The sequence below is a fragment of the Halichoerus grypus genome, chromosome 12 (assembly GCF_964656455.1).
Source record: "Halichoerus grypus chromosome 12, mHalGry1.hap1.1, whole genome shotgun sequence".
In the NCBI taxonomy this organism is placed as follows: Eukaryota; Metazoa; Chordata; class Mammalia; order Carnivora; family Phocidae; genus Halichoerus; species Halichoerus grypus.
Window position 1 is genome coordinate 44,709,901 of NC_135723.1, and position 12,573 is coordinate 44,722,473.

At 38.8% G+C, this 12,573-nt stretch overlaps 1 pseudogene; it reads left to right on the forward strand.

Moving 5' to 3' along the window:
• Positions 1-305: 305 nt before the first annotated feature.
• LOC118542048 (centromere protein V pseudogene) lies at positions 306-962 on the forward strand (annotated as a pseudogene).
• The last annotated feature ends 11,611 nt before the right edge of the window (positions 963-12,573 follow it).

The following is a 12,573-nucleotide window of genomic DNA, read 5'->3' on the forward strand; positions in this document are numbered from 1 at the left end:
TTAATTCTAAAGGAGGCAGGGAAAGATGAGAAAAGGAACAAAGACCAGATGGAGCAAAGAGAAAAAATTATTGAGATGTTGTTAAATGCAACAACATTAGTTATTACATATACATGGATTAAGCACTCAAAAGGCAAATGGATTAAAAACAGAATCCAAGTATATGCTCTGTAAAGAGATCCATTGTAAATATAGATATAGATTGAAAATAAAAGAATAAAAGTAAAAAAAAAAAAAAGGATAAGAAAAATGGCCTGGGTCCTCTGGGGCCCCACAGCTGCCATCTTGGCCCCACGGCACTCCACATGCCAGGCTTGGGGGGCAGAAGCCCAGCAGAAGTGATCACTGTGGGCCCAGGAGGCAGCCCTGGGCAGATGCAGCTGGAGCTGGCACCGATCACGGTGCTGCCCCCTCCATCGTCACAGCTGCAGCCAACCCCAGCCACCCCCATGCCCTCAGTGGCCATGTTGGACCTGGGCAACCAGCAGGAGCACTGGCAGATGTTCCAGAGTGTCATCTTCCAGGGCACAACAAAGCTGCCACTGGGCGCCTTCTAATACCGGAGCCTGGTGAAACACACAAAGCTGCTGTGGAGCTTTGAAGTTTGGGCCTCAGCGGATGTGCAAATCTTTGACCTTACCTGCAGCATTTGTGAGAAGAAGCTGAATAGACAATTCATTGTTCTGGCTTCTCTCTTCAAGCTCCTGAAGGGGGCCTAACCACTAACACATTCAACAGGCACAAAGCACAACACCCCTGTAAGAGATGTGATGTTCAGAGCCTTTACTCTCTCTGCTCAAACCCTGGAGGCTCCAGGATTGCCCCCACACTGCCTGGATGAGGATGCTGCGAGGAATGTGGTCTATGAGGAATTCAATGCCATCTATTGGGAGAAAGTCAGGAAGGAGCACAAGACCATCAAGAATGTGTTGAAAAGTGAACTCCTACTTCTCCCTTCCTGAACAGGAGGAATGATTGGGACCAATAGCTTTGCTGTCCCTGCTGCCCCTTGGTGGTGCTCAGGAATGTTGCTGACACAGACTGCTGGTTCTCTTGGCCTCTGGCCATCTTGATCTCTGCAGACTGCTCCAGCTACCAGTTTCTCTATGCAGCACTTTGTCTTTCTTCAGCCTAGGTTTTGATGTAGTCTAGTTGACATTCTCCTTTCTCTTCCCAACTTTTGTATGATCTTTTAGAAAAATAAATATTTTTAACATTAAAACAAAAGAAAGGGATGTAAGAAGACATATCATATAGACAATAACACAAAGACATTTAATGTAGCTATAATAATATCATGCAAAGAAGACTACTGCAAGAAATACTGAAAGATATAAAAGAGTATTTCATAATGAAAAAGGGTCAATTAAACATGAAGCCCAAATAATCCTAAACCTGTATGTATTTAATAACATAGCTTCAAAAAATATATATAAACATTGACAGAATTAATTGTGATTGTCCATTTGTCTGTTTCTCATTTTAATCTTGTCATTTATATTCTAGATCTTGATCTTGGTAGTGATTGCATTTAACATTTGTGCACTGTATATGTTATACCTCAATAAAAATGTTTATTAAAAAATCTTATAAAAATATGTTATGGGACAATTATCCAGGTAAAATTTTAATATAGTGTATTTCTTTTCTCTTTTACCAAATCCTTGAGACTGGATAATGAATAATCCTATATTAGAGGTTGCTAGCTTGTTCAAATGATGTTTAATAGAGAGTAAAGGTCACAAAACTTATAGTAATAGAGATATTTTGACACCCAGTATATATTAAGATTCCATTATCCTAAAAACAATGAAAAATATGAGTTCAACTGTGTTTTAAGATATTCCTTTTTATCAAAATTATGGAAATAGCATATTAACATAAATGTTGCTAGACCTAGGAAAACCAGTAAATAGTGACTAAACTCTGAGGAACCTTTAGATAAGCAAGTTCTGAAATTAGTATTTATTTATTTTCTGGCATCGTGTTAGACAATGCTATTAGGATAGCAGATTCTAGTGTATGTGATGTTCTTCAAGATACTTCAATTTCATTCAATTCTCTTAACAACTTTCTAAGATAGTAATGACCAATATTTTCCATATGAAGCACTTGACTTGCATTTTCTGGTAGTTAATAGCTACCATATGCTTTTTTCATGGTTTTTGCTAATGATAATAGCCATTATTTAGACAAAAATTTGGAGAAGTGCTATGAGAAATCTCTGGAGTGTGTACTTTATTCTAAGAGTGTTCAATAAAGTGACTGTGAGTCTTAGAATCTTTAAGGTATTTGTATATTTTTTGTCAGTATGTTTTGTGATAATTATTACACACTTAGGAAGCAACTGGGGTACATGTTAATGCTGTACTTGTTGAGGCATTTGCAGGATTGGTGTTGGACTTCGAGGATAGGATAGGTTGGATTTATAGGAAGAGAAAGATAAAGGTACCTAATAGAGGAAGAATAACTGAGCATAGTATCATACTGAGAGAGAAAAGTATATATATATATATATATATATATATATACATATATATATATACTCATTATATATATATATATATATATATATAATGAGATTCCCTATCTAAAGCTCAGGTATTCATGTAGAAGTTATGATTTGCTGCCTAGATTCCTCTTCAAGCATGAAGAAGTTCTTCCCCTAACTATAGCATATGCTGCTAACAGACAATTCTCAGCTCTTAGCTCTTTTTGGGATTGTTTCAGTTGAAGAAAATCATGTAGCCTAGGGTTATGCCCCCAGTCACTGAATAGTGACTGGCTGATGAGTTTGAATAAAGACTTGGCTCCCTTGCCCTAACTCTGGACAATTCTGAGAGGTCATCCCAGCTTCAGAACACCCTGTAGGGTTGACTGAGTTCTTCACGGAGATGACATTTTATCTATACTTCTTTTTTGTCCAATCATTTTTTCTTTCCTTTCTCCCAATTAATAATACTAATATTATTGTTAATAATAAGATAATAATAATGAGATTAATACTATGTTAAAAATATTTTAAGTTTTCAAATATGTTTTACAAGATTTCATTCTCCCCATTAAATAGTTTATTTGCTGATTTATTTACAAGATTTCATTCTCCCCCTTAAATAGTGGGCTGGAAAGGGTGAATTGAGTTAGCATATACAGATAACACCATACACCAATGTTATAAAGGAGGCAAGAATGATGGGAAAGAGTAATGGAGCCTTGAATAAAGTCCCCTCTTTAAGAGTGAGTTTGGGGAGAAGGCAGAGGCCTGGAATGTTAAAGGGAGTATGACAGGTATATTTCTTTTTTTTTTTTCCCTAGAAAATAGAGGGCATAAACCACTGAGGATAAGTAGAATTCTTACAGAAAGGAATTATAGTAATTAGTGGTAGGAAATGTCTTGCCAAGTTAAAAGGAGAGGGCTGAGAGTCCGTAATAAGAATGACCCATGTCATTTTGTTCTCAAATTAATTGTGTCTTTTTTAACAAGGAAATTTTGCAATTCAAACATGATATGGAGCATCTGGGAAATGACTACAAAAATTATTTATTAAGAGTCCAGTAGGTTCCTCACATGGTGTTTGGCATACAGAGGAAGTAAAGGGACAGTTTCTTCCTTTGAGAGGAAACCAGATTTTTTTAATAGAAAGGGTTATAGAAGAACACAGTCCAAAGTAATGCACTTATTGTAAGATGAACAGTATGGTGATGTGCCATTGTAATTTCTCAAGTTCATAGACACTTAAATTGGGAATTAAATGCTGATATATTATTGCCCATAATTTTTTTTTTAAGATTTTTTTTTTTTTATCTGACAGAGAGAGACACAGCAAGAGAGGGAACACAAACAGGGGGAGTGGGAGAGGGAGAAGCAGGCTCCCTGTGGAGCAGGGAGCCCGATGCAGGCCTCGATCCCAGGACCCTGGCATCATGACCTGAGCGGAAGGCAGACGCTTAATGACTGAGCCACCCAGGTGCCCACCCATAAATTTTTTATGCTTACTTCTTTCTAGGGATCAGCGGTCTTTGAGGTTGGCACTAGAAGTTTGAACCCTGGCTCAAAGTATCTGAAACTCCCGTGATACTAGATGATCTGTTAGGTTATTTTACCCTCCACCAAGTATGTCATGGAAAATTACTCTTTCTCAAGAGAAATACAGACATTAAGGGTTGTTATCTTTCCTTCTCATTTGAAGAGACATATGTTGAGGTCTTGTTATTCCTGAAAGCCATAGATTAGGAAAGTTCCTTAGTTTTTAGTTTTTAACCTAACACCATCGCTAGTAATTCTTCACAGTTCTTATTATTTGCACATCAATGGCTTTGGTCTGTTATCCTAGAGAGCTTGGTGTTTGTTTCAGGTCTGTCCTCTTCTCTGGGATGTTGATTTGTACCCTTGCTATCTACTTCCTTTTTATTCTTTTGTCTCTAGAAGGCTGTTACTGTGGTCACAGTAGAATTAATCACTGTCTACAGACCTAGTTTTATAAGGATTTAATGAACTCTCTTGAATTCTCTAGAGAAACAAGAGAGATGTATGTATGTTCCATTATGTTCTGTACATTTTTCTTTTTGTCAAAACTCTGGACCACAAACTTTCCGTAGTCTTTCTAGGGTTTACAGGGGATAACCTAATATTGTTTTCCAAAAGTCTTCTAGATTTGGTATTTAATTGGCTTGGTGTCCACCACAGGATAGTTTTCACTCAGTAGAGGAGTACATGTTTATTGAGAGTCAGGAATAAGCTTAACATCCTATTTCTCTCCAGGACAAACATACAAATCTGAATTGCAGGATCAGAAGAAAACTTAGCTTATTGACTATAATAAGAATAACTTGGGCATTTGAAAGGGCTCAGAATAAATTCATAAGCCTGTTTCCTTTTTTATATTACTTAATATAATATCTTAAACAAATTTGTATTTTCCTGTCCACAGTTCTCAGTGTATGATCATTCCTTCAGTAGTCAGAGATTTCCATGTTGCCTTGAAGAGAGTTAAGATTGTTCCACTTGGAAAGCAAAGAGAAAGAATCAATGGCTGTTCAGTTTTTGACTTCCAAAACAGCCTCTTAAAATCCACGTCAAAATCAATATTTTCAAAAGCCAAAGATTTTGTTTTACAAAAACTGAATTTAATTGAAAGAAAATCAGTCTCTTGAGAATCAAAAGGAAAGACTCTGAAAGAGGCATGCATTGACATTAAGACTATAACAAATAGGAAAGAGAGCAGAGACAGGTCCAATTACCTCACCCTCTAGGACACTAGGTGAACAACAACTGGTGTATCCGTTAGGAATTGTGTTTGGTTGCAGGTAACAGCAACCAGCCAAAGGTGCTGTAACCAAAGTGTGTCTTCATGTAAAAAGAAGTCCAGAAAAAGCTGGGAAGGCAGTTCCATGATATCAATATCCAGGGCTCTGTGTTTTTGCTCTGTTATCCAGTTATCTCTGGTTTTCTTACGCATGGTGATTCATGATCACGATATCGCTGCTCCAGCCTTACATCTGTGTCCTAGATAGACAGAAAAAAGAGGAAGGAAGCAATGAGGAGCACAGGGAAAGCAAAACACTCCCAGAAGTCTGCTGAAGTGTTATAGGCCAAAGTTACTACACTTAGTTGCAAAGGAGTCTGGAAAATACACTTTTTTAAAATAAAATTTTCCCAGGGAAAGAATTACATTGGATTGGGGGTAGAGAAATGATGAGTTGGATGGGAAATACATTAAGGGATGTTGGTGAGACCTGAGACAAAAGCCCTTTCTGAGGGTACCATATGGAGACAAGCTGAGTGAAGGTCATTGTGTCAATGCCATGAGCTTCATGTAGTCTGTGCAAAAAATCCTCATTAATTTTGGTGGGGGGGGAGGGCTCAGGGAGGATTTTCCATTGACACCTGCCCAAAGCTTTTATAAGATGTATTTGAAGTCCCTCCTTTGGAACCTACTTTTTCAATGGCTGAAACTCATAGCCTCAGAAATAGAGGGTAGGTTTCATGACGCTTAAAGATGCAAACCAGGATAAAAGGGGAAACTGATAGCTCTTACTCTCGAGCAGGACTATGTAGGAACAAAATTTCCTCCCATTTATTCCTCCACTAATAATTTATGCACAGATGTCAGAATATCTCTTCTGTGATTTAACATGTTTTTCTAACTCCTTTTAGCTCCAACTTCATTTTTAAGAAAATTTCAGTGATGAAAAAATTTGGAAAAGGAAAGGTAAAACACCCAAGAGGAAATTTCAAATAAAGTTGTATCTGAGTTTAATACTGCAATAAATTCAAGAGACCTTCACCAGCTATTCTCACTATAAAAGCAGTTAGACATATTCTTGGACAGCTTTTGGGAATGACCTTCATCATTGTTTTTAACCTTTGTGTCTGTGTGTGCACTTCCCATTACCTTTGTTTGATTTATATTGTTACCAGAGTTGTTCTCCTTCTGTGGGGACTTTTGGTAATGGATGGTCATGTGCTTATCATTTTTTTTAAAAGAGTGTTGGGCAAACAGGATGTCGCCTTTCACAGATTATCGTAGGGAGAACACACTGTAAATAAGTAATGCCTCCTAAAAGAAGAAAAGAAAAAAGAAAGTGTAGATTTGGATAAATATAAACCTTTTAAAAATTTTACTTCCATAGTTTCAGAAGTGAGATATTTTTTGTCCCCCTAAAATGCATTAGATGGATACTTCCAGAGGTGTGCACTTTTCTTATGCTATTCATTTGATCCATGATTCATAAAGCACCTTTGTACAAAAGCTGGTTAGTGTCTAAGCCAACACACTGACTTTAAAGGTATGCTTTGGCCATATTTTTCTGTGCTCTGACTAGAACAGTCCAGAGTGCCAACAGAATTTAAACTCAGAGTTTTTTCAAAGTAAAATTTGATAAAGAGAAGCTTACCTAAAATATTGTTGGTAAAAGTAAAAGAAAGACAGTGACTAGGAAAAAAGAAATAGAATTGTTCCCTTTTAGAGCTATATTTTGAAGGAAAATGGTTAATATTTTCATTTCTGGTATTAAAGTATTTTCCCTAGCTTCAGAAAAAATAGCATTATCATTGCAGAGAAGGGTGGTTAGATGTTTTATTTTTAACTGGAGTCAGAATACTGTGGTTCTGATTAGTTACTGCAAGTTTTAAAATCTGAGACCCTCATTTGAGCCAGGAGTACATATGGGCTTTTAGTGGATGGGGAGTCTGCCTTTATATTCTTCTTGACACAATTCCAAAAGAGCTGGATTCCAACAATCACAGACAACTCTGCTCTCCATTTGTTTTAATGAGCAGAGCATTTCACACAATACCGATAAATTCTTTAAATGGTTTTTCTTGTATAATGGGCTTTTACTCTCTTCAGTAACAAAATCAGAGAGGTAAATAAAAGCAGTTAGAGCAGAATGAAACAATGTAGCCAAGGGGAGAACCTGCTATCACTCTTAGCATTCTATTCCACTAGAGCTAATAGCTTTAAAATAAATGTTATTTTAGAAATCATTAAAATTTTTTCTACTAACAAACAAGGGCATCATTTGGGGGATATGTTTCATGGTAAGCATATATTAAAAAGCTTTAAATATATACTAAGCTGTGAATAAGGGAAGAAACATTTTGTGTTCAGCACAAGCAAAATTCTTTGGATAATATATTTAGAGTCTTGGTCAGTAGTTGACATTACTGGTGAAGGATAAGAAAGTAGAATCTCAAACTCTACTCTACTTTGCTAGAGCCTGTTAGGAAATGTTGCCTTAGCCTGTTGCCTTTTCTCTCTGTGACTTGGACACCAGGCATATGGAAATCAGTCTAGGGCCTTCCTGATTAGCATAGGAGTGGCTTTTCATCTTTCTTTTTTTCCAAAATAATAACCGCTATTTATTTTATTTATTTATTTGAGAGAGAGGGCACGAGCAGGGGGTGGGGAGGGGCAGAGGGAGAGGGAGAGAGAATCTTAAGCAGGCCTCATGCCCATCGTGAAGCCAGCATGGAGCCCAACACGGAGCCCTAAGTGGGGCTGGATCTCACAACCCTGAAATCATGACCTGAGCTGAAATCAAGAGTCAGTTGTTTAACCGACTGAGCCACCCAGGTGCCCCCCATAACCACTTTAAATAATACATACATACATGTAGGGACACCTGGGTGGCTCAGTCAGGTAAGTGTCTGCCTTCGGCTCAGGTCATGATCCCGGGGTCCTGGGATGGAGCCCCGAGTCAGGCTCCCTGCTCAGCGGGGAGTCTGCTTCTCCCGCTCCCTCTGCCCCGGCTCGTGTGCTCTCTCTCTCGCTCACTCTCTCTCTCAAATAAATGGATAAAATCTTTTAAAAAAATACATACATATAGGTGGCATTTTTATCTTTTTATTTTTACAACAAAACCTTATGATAATCGGAGTATGTGATATTCCCTTTTGCAGATGTGTATGAGATATTAAGGTTTGAAAAGGTTAGGTAACTTACCCACAAGCCTAGAACATCCTATAGCTAAGACTGGGGTGTCCTAGAGTCTGTAGTCTCTTCTTGCTATTAATATTCTATGGCTTTCCACACCAGCAAGATTGGGTGACCTCCAGAAATTCACCTGGGCCAATGCCCAAGATGTCAGGCCTATTGGCTTGATTTCCAGCATTGGTGGAGCCCAGCTGCTCCCTCACCAACCTGCGAGTGGGGTAAATGAACTGAAAGATAAATATCTGATTTCTGTTTGGAGTGCCACCTCCTCTTTCTACTATAGCATTGGCTATTTAAAAGTAGGGATTCTGTCTTCTGTGGTAGTTTTATATCTGGCATAGAGTTCTGGGAAGTATCCTAATGAGATATGTGTAGAAAAAGAGAAAGAACTATTTGCCTATCTCTGTAGTGCTCAGATCATTCAGCTGTGCGTAAGCAATGCCTAATTGCATGGAGATTACTATGAAGTATAACTAAATCAATTCACACATGATGCCAAAGAGCAAAGATAATAGCAACTATATAATATCCAGTTAAATGCATTATTCAGTGCTTTTGCTTCCCCAACCTGAAGTTGATATGTTGATAAAAATGACTTTCTGTTATTAGGTGCTCATTTCATTTATTTTTATTTTTATTTTTTTTGAAGATTTTATTTAAGGTAGAGAGTGAGAGGGATCACAAGTGGGGAGGAGGATTGGAGGAAGAGGGAGAAGTAGACTCCCTGCTGAACAGGGAGCCCAGATCAGGGCTCCATTCCAGGACCCCGAGATCATGACCTGAGCAGATACTTAGACTGAGCCACCCAGGCGCCCCTAGGTGCTATTTCAGAAAGAAATGCTCTATATTTGGGGGATAGTTTCCATTTGATTAATGAGGTGCTAATATATAAAAAAATTAAGAAAATCTCATTAAAGAATCCAAAAGATTAATATTTTACAAATAGTAATCCCATTCAAATAGCATCATTTCAGAGTTGGAAGGGTCCTAGGATGAGTGTCCTACCCTATGCATGAATTTCCTCTACAGCATCCTGAATGCACTATCTCCAGCCTTCACCCAGCTCCCAACATGGACAAAATGATTTTCTTACAACAGTCTATTTGAGTGTTGGATTGCTGTAAATGTTACAGCTCTTTCTGATACTGAACTGAAATCAACTTCCTCTGATTTCCACCCTGCTAGTCTTTTTTTCCCCTTTCTTTTCTTTCCTATCTCTTTCCCTTCCTCCCTCCCTCCCTCCCTTCCTCTTTCTCTCTCTCTCTTTCTTTCTTTTGAGTAAAATGGCTCTAAACTTGCTGGTCTGGCATTTAAAGTTTAATTGAAAAATCAGTGTGTTGTGTAAGGTGTATAAGTGTTTAAATATATTCTGTGAGGGCGCCTGGGTGGCTCAGTTGGTTAAGCGACTGCCTTCGGCTCAGGTCATGATCCTGGAGTCCCTGGATCGAGTCCCGCATCGGGCTCCCTGCTTGGCGGGGAGTCTGCTTCGCCCTCTGACCCTATCCCCTCTCATGTGTTCTTTCTCTCTCATTCTCTTTCTCTCAAATAAATAAAATCTTTAAAAAAAAATATATACTCTGTGAATGATCATTTGGGTTGGGTATTTCAAACAATGCAAAAGGGGAAAGAAAAAAATGAGACTACTTCATTTTTTTTCCTCCTCATTTGTTGTATTTTTAAGCACCCCCCAACATACTGTTTTATTCCTCTGAGTGAAATAGGGATCTCAGTTTTGGACTGAACAGGAATTCAAACAGGAATGGGCATGATTGCCATCTGGTGGGTGAGTCCATGAGAAGCTCATTTGTATTAAAAAAAAAAAATTAGGAGAAGGAAGGGAAAAATGAAGGGGAAGAAATCGGAGGGGGAGACGAACCATGAGAGACTATGGACTCTGAGAAACAAACTAAGGGTTCTAGAAGGGAGGGGGGTGTAGGGATGGGTTAGCCTGGTGGTGGGTATTAAAGAGGGCACGTTCTGCATGGAGCACTGGGTGTTATATGCAAACAATGAATCATGGAACACTACATCAAAAACTAATGATGTAATGCATAGTGATTAACATAACAAAAAATAAAATTAAAAAAATAAATAAATAGAAAAAAAATGAGGAGGCTGCTTAGGAAGAAAGCGGTTTGCTTTGTCTGGGCCGCCAATTTAGGAGTTGAGACGTAGAGAGTAGCATGGGGTTTGCCAGTCCCCACATGAGTCTATAGAGCTGCAGCCGGAAGGTAGAGGAACTCTTTGCATAAAGGACTCCATGAAATATGGGAAAAGTGATGGTGCATTGTCTTTACCACGTTACAAAGTGTGAACCAAGTCAGGGAGAGAGAGGTTATCTCTGCCTCTCTTTGAGTCCCTGGGGGTTTACTGGTCTGAGAGTTTTTGGTGGTGGCACTTTTGCTCTGATAAATTGTGCTGAAGGAGTTAAACAGGAAAAGTAAGTGATTCAAGACTATTGTAATGGGGGAGAAAGATTGAAACTCAACTGCACTGAGACAAAGGGTGGGAGAGTTTTTAAACACTGAGGTGGATTAGTGGAAAGTAACTGGAGGATGTTAGTGAGGAGGTTGGTCTATATAGTGTGAGTCCACCTGTGTTTGCTAATTGGCACTTATCAAAGTCAGGCTCCTACATTCCTGCAGACACAGGGCGACAGGTGCTCTATCTTTCTCGATGATTATATTTCAAAGGGATGGCTCCCAAGTCTTTGAGGAAGACATTCCTGGGTTGTAAAAACTGGCAAGAGGCAGGAAGAAGATTTACATCTCAAAGGGGCAGAAGAGAATTTATAATTGCAAGTTTTCCAAAGTAAATGCTCTAAGAAAAGGGAGATGGGGGGTGGAGCGGGGAGGCTAGACTCAGGAAGAAGCCTATCTAAAGTTTAATCAAGCTGAGGGAATGGTAAAGCCATTTTGGTCAGACCTCAGTATTCTCACGGAATATGGCTATGGGGACACTGCCCTCAGGTAGTTTCAAGGTAGTGGACATCATTGGAAAGACAGGGCTTGGAGACTGTCGGAGGACAGCTTGTGATAACTCACGAGACACTCTGGAAACTCCCAGAAGCACGTGGGAGGGGTTGCAAAGGGCTGAGACTGTGTGTAATATAGGGAGAGGCAAGACCAGTGAAATTTGGGTTATTGCCATTAATGAGGTCCTGCAGATAGCCGATAACTGGCCAGGCCTGGGGAAATAGTCATTACTGAAGTAAAGCATTTCAGGCTGACTTTAAAATGATTACACCCTTCAGTTCAGGAGTGTGTATACTGTGACATCTTGCTTCTCTGTCCTTCAAAAACAGAGTTGCTGTAGTAGAGTGGACATAACACTGTTACACAACTAAAAGATCTGAGTTTTTGTGTTTTGTTTTGTTTTTTGTTTTTTTATTCTACCATTATCAGCTAAATGACCATATTTCTTCTACTTCCTTATCAGGAAATTGGTTATAATATATCTACTTCACAAGGTTGTTATCAAGATGAAATCAATGTCTATGAACAAGTATGATGCCTTTCTTTTGACCTCTAATGTCTCATGCATTACTTAAACACAGCCTTAATGTGACTCCAGTCAAGTCTTTTTAGGACCATTGTAACTTTTCATAATCAGATTACTTCTCCTATTCTCTGTTTCTGCAAATTTATTCCAGTTCCCATTAATTTCAGCAGCACATACATGTTTTAAATAGATTTTTTTTTTTCTATTTCATCTGCCATGTTTTATCTCTGTCTCAGCTCATCCAGCCTTGGACTCAGACTTGAGTCTTGTCTACATACCCTGTCTCTCAGGAGAGCTTTGTGAGGAAATGGAAGTCAGCAGCAATCTTGCCCCATACACTCCCACCTGAATACACATGTTGCCATTTGCTCACCAATGTTTCAGTGTTTGGTTAGTGGTTTTTGTGTTCCTTATGCATCTGTTGGAATCTGTCTAAATTATACTGTGTAGCCATAAGCTATTGGACATCATTATCTATACCTGATAAATGATCTAGTTTAGAGAATGTCTAAAGAAGATGCCAAAGAAAAATCTGTAATCTTGGGGCACCTGGGTAGCTCAGTCGTTAAGCATCTACCTTCGGCTCAGGTCATGACCCCAGGGTGCTGGGATCGAGCCCCTCATTAGGCTCCCT